General features: G+C 34.9%; 1 non-coding gene across 1 annotated transcript; it reads left to right on the top strand.

The window, feature by feature from the left end:
* The first annotated feature begins 545 nt into the window (after positions 1–545).
* On the top strand, positions 546–678 carry LOC126005099 (small nucleolar RNA SNORA51). The gene has a single exon (XR_007494277.1). It is a non-coding gene; the product is annotated as a small nucleolar RNA SNORA51 (small nucleolar RNA).
* Positions 679–9,088: the final 8,410 nt, after the last annotated feature.

Genomic DNA, 9,088 nt, shown 5'->3' on the forward strand with positions numbered 1-9,088 from the left:
CTCAATAATGCAACCACCAAAAAGCAGGTTCTGAAGTTATTAATTAGTAACTTTTCATCCAACTGTATGCCTCTTACTTTTGTTAACTGGGGAGAAAAAAAAACATGCTTAGGGTAAATCTCATTGCCATAGATGATTGCATAGTTTCATAATTAAGTAAAGAGTGTTTAACACAATACATAGTTAAAATGAGTTTTACTGTATGCTCTTCACAGTTCTAGAGGGTTATTTATTAAAATGATTGACATTAATCTTGATTTATTAATTTCTAAAAACATGTGGGCATCTTGAACTCTAAGTACATTCAATATTTTTAATTTTGGTAACTTCAAACTATTTAGTGGACTTCAAGTTATGAACTTCAAGGTATTTAAAAATTTAATATATCATTCAGATATATAGAAAGCCTGACTAGAGTACAGGCCAGTGTGGGGTTGGGAGGAAGGACACGGGATATTGGTCATGGGAATGTTGCATATATGCATATATATATGTTTATATATATATATATAAATCAAAAATAAAAAGAAGAAAAGAAAAGATAAGGCCTCCCAATTCTTATCACAGGCTGTGTTCTTTACACTGACTGTATAGAAAGAGAAGGTACAGTAAATGCACCCCATATACACCTCAATCCAGGCCCTTTGCCTGGTCTGTATTGTGAATTGGGGGACAAAAATATGATTTAATATATCATTAAGAAATTAACTATTAATTATTACTAATGGTAAGACACTTTTATTTCAACACATCACATCCATGGAAAAGACAAAAGTCTAGATCTCTTGATCAGAGAATAAATGGTCTTTATATATTAGGGAGAGAGGGAGATGGGACAGGAGAAGTGACTGAAGTGACTTCATGTAAGAGTAAAGGAGAATCCTTGATAATATAGGAAGGACCTGCAACCTAATTAATTAAAACTGCACATTAAACTAAAGCTTTGGAGTTTTGATTGCAAATATTTTTATATATCACATAAGGACCCGCATGCTTGGTCGTAAACCAGGCATTTATTTTTTGGCTTGGTTTGTTTTCTTTTTTACTGTTGTTTTGTTTTTTGGGGGGCAGGGCATACTCATCGTTGCATAGGGTTTACTCCTGGCTTTACATTCAGAAATAACTCCTGGAAGTGCTTGAGGACCATAGGAGATAATGAGGATTGAACCTGAGTTAGGCATGTGTAATGTAAATGCCCTACCCATTGTACAAAGGCCCCATAAATCAGTTTGAGGGACAGCTTGATATATTTTATGCCTATAAAGCATTGAAAAAAGACTATCAGTCTTACTTATCCCCATATAATTCCTCCTTTCAAAAAGATTTCTGAAAATTACATCTATAGAATTGGTCCACACTTTCAGGTAATTTTAGGCCTTAGTCAAAAAGGTAGTTATTTCCATTATCAACTTAATTAGTTTAAGTTATCCTATTCTTGCCTCTTACATTTCTTATCTTGATTCTGACAGTGAAACACAAAAAATCTTTTGTTGGCCTTCTAATCTTTTATTTTTCAGTCTTTCAGATAGCTTTACTATGGCTCATGCCTAAAGTCTAATTCACTAGTGTCTATGACTACAAAAGCCTGTAATTCTCTACCTGTTTGGCTGAATTTCTACATTTAGGAAATGTCCTTTCTCATCTGCTAAGCAGGTATCAAAATGACAATGTCTCCTTTCTGTTTAACATATATTACCAGAAATTTATAAATTCCTCATGCAAAAGATAAATATATTAAAGTAATCTTAAGGGAAATACTTATACTATTAAAGCAAATGAGCTCATATGTTTTCAAGAACAATGGATTCAATATATATTCCAAGAAGTTTGCATCTATTATTAGTTCTAATTATAATTGCTCTATTAAGAACAAGGGGAGATAGTCTCTGGATAACTTAAGATATTAGAAAATCAAAGAGATCATTAAGAGGATAAAAGTATCTTACTTGGAACAATTTCAAAATTCACTTTATCATAATTGAAAGAAAAATGCCTCTTTTTTAGACCATTCAAAATAGTAAAAAAGAAAATCAATTTTATTTTGGGGGAGCCACACCTGACTGTGTTTAGGGCTTACTCCTGCCTACATTCACAAATTGCTCCTGGCAGTTCAGGTGGTCCAGGTCAGTGGTGTGCGAGGCGAGCATCTTATCTGCTGCCCTATGATTTTTGTTCAGAAAAATTAGATTTTCCAACATAGTGTGTATTGTCTGAAAATGAGATGAACAAATTTTACATTTTTTCTCAGAATTTGTACACATATTTAAGTACCTTTCCAGATAGGAACAAATTTATTCTTAATTATCTTCAAATCTGTAATTTAATGTTTTTACAAACCTTTGAATCTCAACTTTTGATAGAAACTAAACAAACATGAGTACTTATATTTACATTTTTAAAAATATTTAAAGTGTATAATTGAGAACCAGATATATAGACTAAAATGCTGAGTGTATATAATTTTTAATGGCGGAGCCTGAGTTTCAGCACCAGTAGCTCATGATCCTTTGAGCATTACTAGGAGCAATAGAGCAGGTTTAAACATGAATTCTAACCAAAATTCTATACCACATGATCTTAATATTATAATTATTATTTTTCAAATGTTTCAATGATTTACTTTGAAGTCTCCGAGAAATAGCCAAATTCAGCTGCATCCTTGAAGGTTAATTTCCTACAATTCTGAAATGTTGTAGAAAACTCTAATAATGTGACAGAATTACCCAGTGTGATGAAAGAAATTAGGTATGAACTAGTAATTTGCTCTTATTTGATGAATGTTGCCCATTTTATTTGATGCAACTTTTTAAAAATAATTTTTATTGTGACCTATGTGAATTACAATTTTTTCACAGTTATAAATAAGGTACACAGTGACAGTGAATTAGGGCCATTCCCACCACCAGTGCTGTCCTCCCTCCACCCCTGTTCTCAGCATGCATCACGTACCACCCTTCCTGTCCCCTGGACTGCTAGTGTTAACAGGTCCCCTTTGTGTATAGGTTGTTGTAGATTGGGCTATTTTGATTCTGTTGTCCTTGGCTTTGGATTTGGTGTTTAGGTCTGATCATTTTTTATTTCCACTAATTGTTCATAAGACTTTTTTTTTTTTTTTTTTTTTTTTTTTGGTTTTTGGGCCTTTGGGCCACACCCGGTGACGCTCAGGGGTTACTCCTGGCTATGCGCTCAGAAGTCGCTCCTGGCTTGGGGGACCATATGGGACGCCGGGGGATCGAACCGCGGTCCGTCCTAGGCTAGCGCAGGTAAGGCAGGCACCTTACCTTTAGCGCCACCGCCCGGCCCCGTTCATAAGACTTTTTGCTTCTCGTATCATCCACATTTTTTCCCTCAGTTTATGAGGCAGAACAAGATGGTTCAAGTTCTGTGGTTCTGTTGGGAGAAAAAAAAAAGCCAGGAGGAGCCCCTCTAGAAGCTATAAATTTAAAAGAAGAAAGAAAAGCAAACAAACAAAAAATAAACCAAAACAAGCAATGACAAAAAACACAGCGGCAGCTAAAAAACAACAACACCAAGAAAGAAAAAAAGAAAAAATGTAATTTATATTTTTAATAGTTAAACTTTACTTGTGTATATTTTATTGATATTTGATGTTTAAAATATCCCAGGGGATATATATCCCCTGGGAAATAATTCCCAGGGGCCAGAGAGATAGCACAACAGTAGGGCATTTGCTTTGCATGTGGCCAACCTGGAATGAAATGTGCTTTGATTCTCGATTCCTGGCATCTCATATGGTCCCCATGCATAAGGCCCCATGCATGCCGGAGCGACTTCTGAGTTTAGAGCCAGGAGTAACCCCTGAGCATTGCTGGGTATGACCCAAAAACAAAACAAAATAATAATAAAGAAAATATTAGTTCCCATACACACTATTACGTTCTAGTGATTGCACAAATTAGTTTTGCTTGCACGCATAACCAATTGGGATATGTGTTTTAGTTGTGGTATTCAAAAATATTTGAGTTGAAGTGGTAGCTGTGTGTTGATGTGGTGCTTACACACAGGCACACTGGGCACCATGCTCTCAGCCACAGTGCTCATACCTTTATTTCTGTGAATGCATATACCTGGCTGCATATCATATAATCACATCATCAGTTGCAGAGTTAGGAGTACCTAACAAGAGTCGATGATATAGACAGGTGTATGTCATTAGCACTAGGGATCAAACTCATTGCAGGCATTTAAGCCATGACTAGACCAGGTTTAAAATGTTTTGGTTTTGCTGTTTTGGGACACACCCAGTGGTGCTCAGTTTACTGTTGGCTTTGTACTGAGGGGTATTTCCTGGTGGAATTTGGGAGACAATATGAATGTCAAGAATCAAACCAGGGTGAGCTACACACAATGCAAGAACCTTACTTACTGTAGCATCTCTCCCACATACAAGATTTGTGAGGAAAGTAAAGATAATGAGAGTCCCTTCACTTTGTCTGCATCTGTACTCTTAGTGGCTTCACTTTTACTTAAGATTTTAACTATTACTTATTGGAAGGCTTTTAGGAATACATATAAGGGACTCGGGGACTACTCCTATCACCATGACAGTGCTTTGGGTATCTTATATAGGACTGGTAATCAAAAACAGACAGACCACATGCAAGGTAGGCTCCTTACCTCCTACACTATCTCTGACCTTGAGTATATAATGTTTAATGTAGAAAATTGTTTTATCAAATTTTCTGCCCTCACTCTATCTTATCCACAATATTGACAAAATTTATTTTTTTCCTGATTTATAAACAGTCAAAAATGTACTTAGAATTTTAGGTTGTTTCAGACAGAAGTCCACAACAATCTTATTTACACAAAGCATTGCATGGTTTGGAAAACATTTTGGTGAAGTTCACCTAATTTTCTAAAAGTCACAGAAGATAGTGAGAATACAATGAAATTTTAGGAAAATACTTAATTTTATTTTTTAATAGGTCATAAGAAAAAGGCTCAGAAGAATTGAAATTTTTCATTGCTGTCTCAGTGATGTTTACTAATCAAAAATTGGAGAAGGCAATAAATGAGTGTAGGGTTCATTTTGGTGTTATGAGATCATTGGAACTCTGGTGATAAGTCAGGTTTAGATACACGAAAAGATATAAAGTTGTACTTTCTGAATAACATATTGTAAATCAATGACATTTGTTTTTTTGTAAATTATACAATATAACTTGTCAGCAAAAGCAAAATATAACTATGAACCTTTATAACAAGACAGAAAATAAGACAGCAAAAATATAGCTATGATAAAAGCAAAAGTAAATTTAATTTTTATCTGGCCTTTTAAACATGATCTGTTTCTGTTTAACTCATTTTATTTATGATTGCATTAATAAATGGTTTCAAATTACTATAAAGTCAATTTATAAAGTTTTAAAAAGTATCAAATACTGGTAATTAGTAAATGTCACCTGTGGGAACAAAGCCATGAGGATGCTGTGGGAATGCTGCCATAAACAGAAAGGAGAAGGAAGTTCTCCATAGATGAAGCAAAAGACTGTGATAAAACATTCCTGCTGAGGCCAGCATTACTACTCCTTCCAAGGCTGTTCCTTGCTTCCCTCCCTATCTGTTTTTCCAAAAATACTTTATTCTTACCATTTCTCATTTTGTGCCAGTTGTTTTCTGCTAATTGCTTCGGATAGTTTAGCTTAATATGTTCCCAGCATGATGAAAGCACTTTATGTACAAAATAAGGTGGATCTCTAATAAAGTTTTCCAGTTGCAAGATAGAAGACTGACCTGGTCCTTTATTCATGGGGTCAATTCCAAGTCTGGGGAGACAACTCCCACTGTCACTTATAAGATAGTGTTCTTTATGTTCAACTTGTAAAAAGAAGACAATACTAAATTATTCATCTAAAATTTAAACTCAGCTCAAAGCTACAATTGAGATTCCTCCTCATTAATGTGAAGACTTGACTAATGTACAAGTCTGAAGCTCTGCAGGGCCTGTGGTTAGGACTCAAATTTTCTGAATATTAACATATTCATAAAATAAGCAATATTTAATTATTTAAAATTAAATGAATAGAAAAATGCTAAATTAAAAATTAAGCCATGGTAGTGCTATTGATGTTACCTTTCTGATCTCTTTTCTTTGTTCCAATTATTATGAATAAAATAAAGATGTTTAAGGATCTTAAATATTCTGCTATTGTGCAGACTGAAGATTTTGATACTTAATTTACACAATTAATTCACCTATTTGTTAAAGTGTTTGACTAACTATAATGTGAAAATAGGGATATGATTGGGTCACCCACCATCTAGTAGACCATATTTAAAAAGAATTGAGATACTAAAGGCAACCGCAATCTAGTTCCTTAGTCTACAGGCAGTAAGGATATCTTAAATGTGATTTGGGGGGGGGGGGTAGAGCGATAACACAGTTGGTAGAGTGTTTGCTTTGCATGCAGCTGATCCAGAATCAATTCCTGGCAACCCATATGGTTTCCCAAGACTGCCAGAAGCGATATCTGAGCGCAAGAGCCATGATTGTGACCCCAAAATATATAGTTATTACTGGGTGCCAGAAAAATATATCTGATGGGGCTGGAGTGGTGGCACAGTGCTAGGGCGTTTGCCTTACAGGCGGCTGACCTAAGACAGACTGTGGTTCTATCCCCGGGCATCCTATATGGTTCCCCCAGCCAGGAGCAATTTCTGAGCACACAGCCAGAAGTAAACCCTGAGTATCACCAGGTGTGCCCCAAAAAACAAATAAAAAAATAAAATAAAATAACCCTGGTTTGATCCCGGGAAGGACATATAGATACCATCAGGTGGGGCCCTGGGAACTGCCAAAGCATCTCAATTATAATCAGCATCATGCCCTCAGACTCTTGTATTAAAATGTCAGTTCAGTTCGCTGAGACTCTCTGGGATGGCCATCTAAGCCTCTGAAAAACCTCTTTTTTTGTTTTTTTTTTTGGGGGGGGGCACACCCGGTGACGCTCAGGGATTACTCCTGGCTATGCGCTCAGAAACAGCCCCTGGCTTGGGGGACCATATGGGATGCCGGGGATGGAACCACTGTTAGTTCTAGGCTAGGGCCAGCAAGGCAGACGCCTTACTGCTCCGCCACCCCTGTGGCCCTGGAAAACCTCTTGAGAAACTTTAACACAACTCATTGATTAAGCCACAGTCACCTTTGATAAGAAAGCCATCGATGATGTGATGATGCAAGTGTTAAAACAAGTAGTATTTTCTTGGTTCGAATCCCAGCGTCCCATATGGTCCCCCCCGTGCCTGCCAGGAGATATTTCTGAGCAGATAGCCAGGAGTAACCCCTGAGCACAGCCAGGTGTGGCCCAAAAACCAAAAAAAAAAAAAAAAAAAAAGAGGAGAGAGAGAGAGAGAGAGAGAGAGAGAGAGAGAGAGAGAGAGAGAGAGAGAGAGAGAGAGAGAGAGAATAGCACTTTTACTTGATTGACAGCATTTGAAGTATTTACCAATGGATGAAGTATAGCCCGGTTATATTTTTAAATATAATTAGTAATTATACTCAAGTATATGAAAAGACAATAGAATGTTTCTCCATCATTTAATAGACTCAGAGGATCACTAAGCATTCCTTGTGAGATGATTAGACATATGTTAATATGTGTACATGTAATAGAAGTGTATTTTCATATTTAAGTGGCTTTGTGAAAGCAAAGCTATATTGATTTAGAATGACAGTAAGGGTGAAGATACTGAGACAATGAGAATATAAAGTAAAATTGTGGTTCACTCTTTTATTTTAGAGAAGTTAGTAACAAAGAACAATTTTTAAGAAAACATGAATTTTTAGGCAGATAAAGGTAAGGTTTATAGACATTGTTTTTTTTTTCCATTTATCTATTTCCAAGAGACTATTGGAGTTTTATCTAACAGGGTTTTCCAGAATTTCAAATGAAAATACATTTTAAAGATAAAATTATACTTCTGTAAGAATAATAGTTTGGTATATATATGCCCTAAATTATTCTCTATCTGAAATTCAAAATAATTGAGTATCCTGTATTTTTAGCAGCTAATTGTATATTTTTATTTCAGGAGAGTCTTGATCTATGAATTTTACTTTTTAAATTATTTTCTACCCAACTGTTACTTCCAAGTAACTGTGTGCCACAGGTTTATCTATTCATACTTCTATAAAACTAACTGCCTCTTTGCTCTCTGAAAGTTGGTTTTTCCCATAGGTTAACTAACACGTAATAGGGTTAATTAACCCAGGGTTAATCTATTTTTATTATCATTCATTAAGAACATATTTAAAATAAAACATCTGTATATGAATATTCTTACAATTTCCATGAAGTTTGTAGTGCATTGTCTATCTACTGAGACACTTTAAGAAGCTCAAAACAGTTCTAATAACTAAGGTGCTTTTATCCTATCAAGATGAATTAGGGCTCCAATGTAACTCTCTGATCTAATGCTTCTTCCACTAAGAGTGTTTATATTAAAGTCTAAATAGAAGCTCTACCTATTCTGTGGGGCTGCCGAATAGCAAATAGGGTAGGTTTCCATAAAAAAAAAGGAATTATCTAATTTCTTATTTTATTTTTAAAAAAGGAGTGAAACTTGTAGGGATTATTAACTAAATCAGCCATTATAGAAAATATTATGAAGAAATGTCCAAAAAGTAAATAAAATTGGAATTATTTTGTTGTTCAGTGAAGATAAAGAAGTTATGGTATGTATTAATGGTATTTGACTTAGCAATAAAAATGAATAAATCATGCTATTTTTAACAGTATTAATAATCCTTAAGGGAATGATGGTAAGTGAAATAAGTCAGAGGGAGAACTAAAAAAACTGCAGATCATTTTAGTCATGGCATAAAAAGGAAAAAAGTAGACAAAACAAAAACATTATGTGACTAGAAGAGTGATTAATCAAAGGAAAAAAAAGCAAGTGAATAAAGTTTAAAAAAAGAAAACTAAATGGATAGGAAATAAACTTTTGTCAGTGAACACAATTTAGTATGTGCTTGTGTGTCAGATTTGTGTACTTTGAAACTTGCATAATATTATAAACCAAAGCCACTTTAACAAACAAATTCATCTGGTGCTACAAAGGAAGT

Source organism: Suncus etruscus, chromosome 3, assembly GCF_024139225.1.
Source record: "Suncus etruscus isolate mSunEtr1 chromosome 3, mSunEtr1.pri.cur, whole genome shotgun sequence".
NCBI classification, from domain to species: domain Eukaryota; kingdom Metazoa; phylum Chordata; class Mammalia; order Eulipotyphla; family Soricidae; genus Suncus; species Suncus etruscus.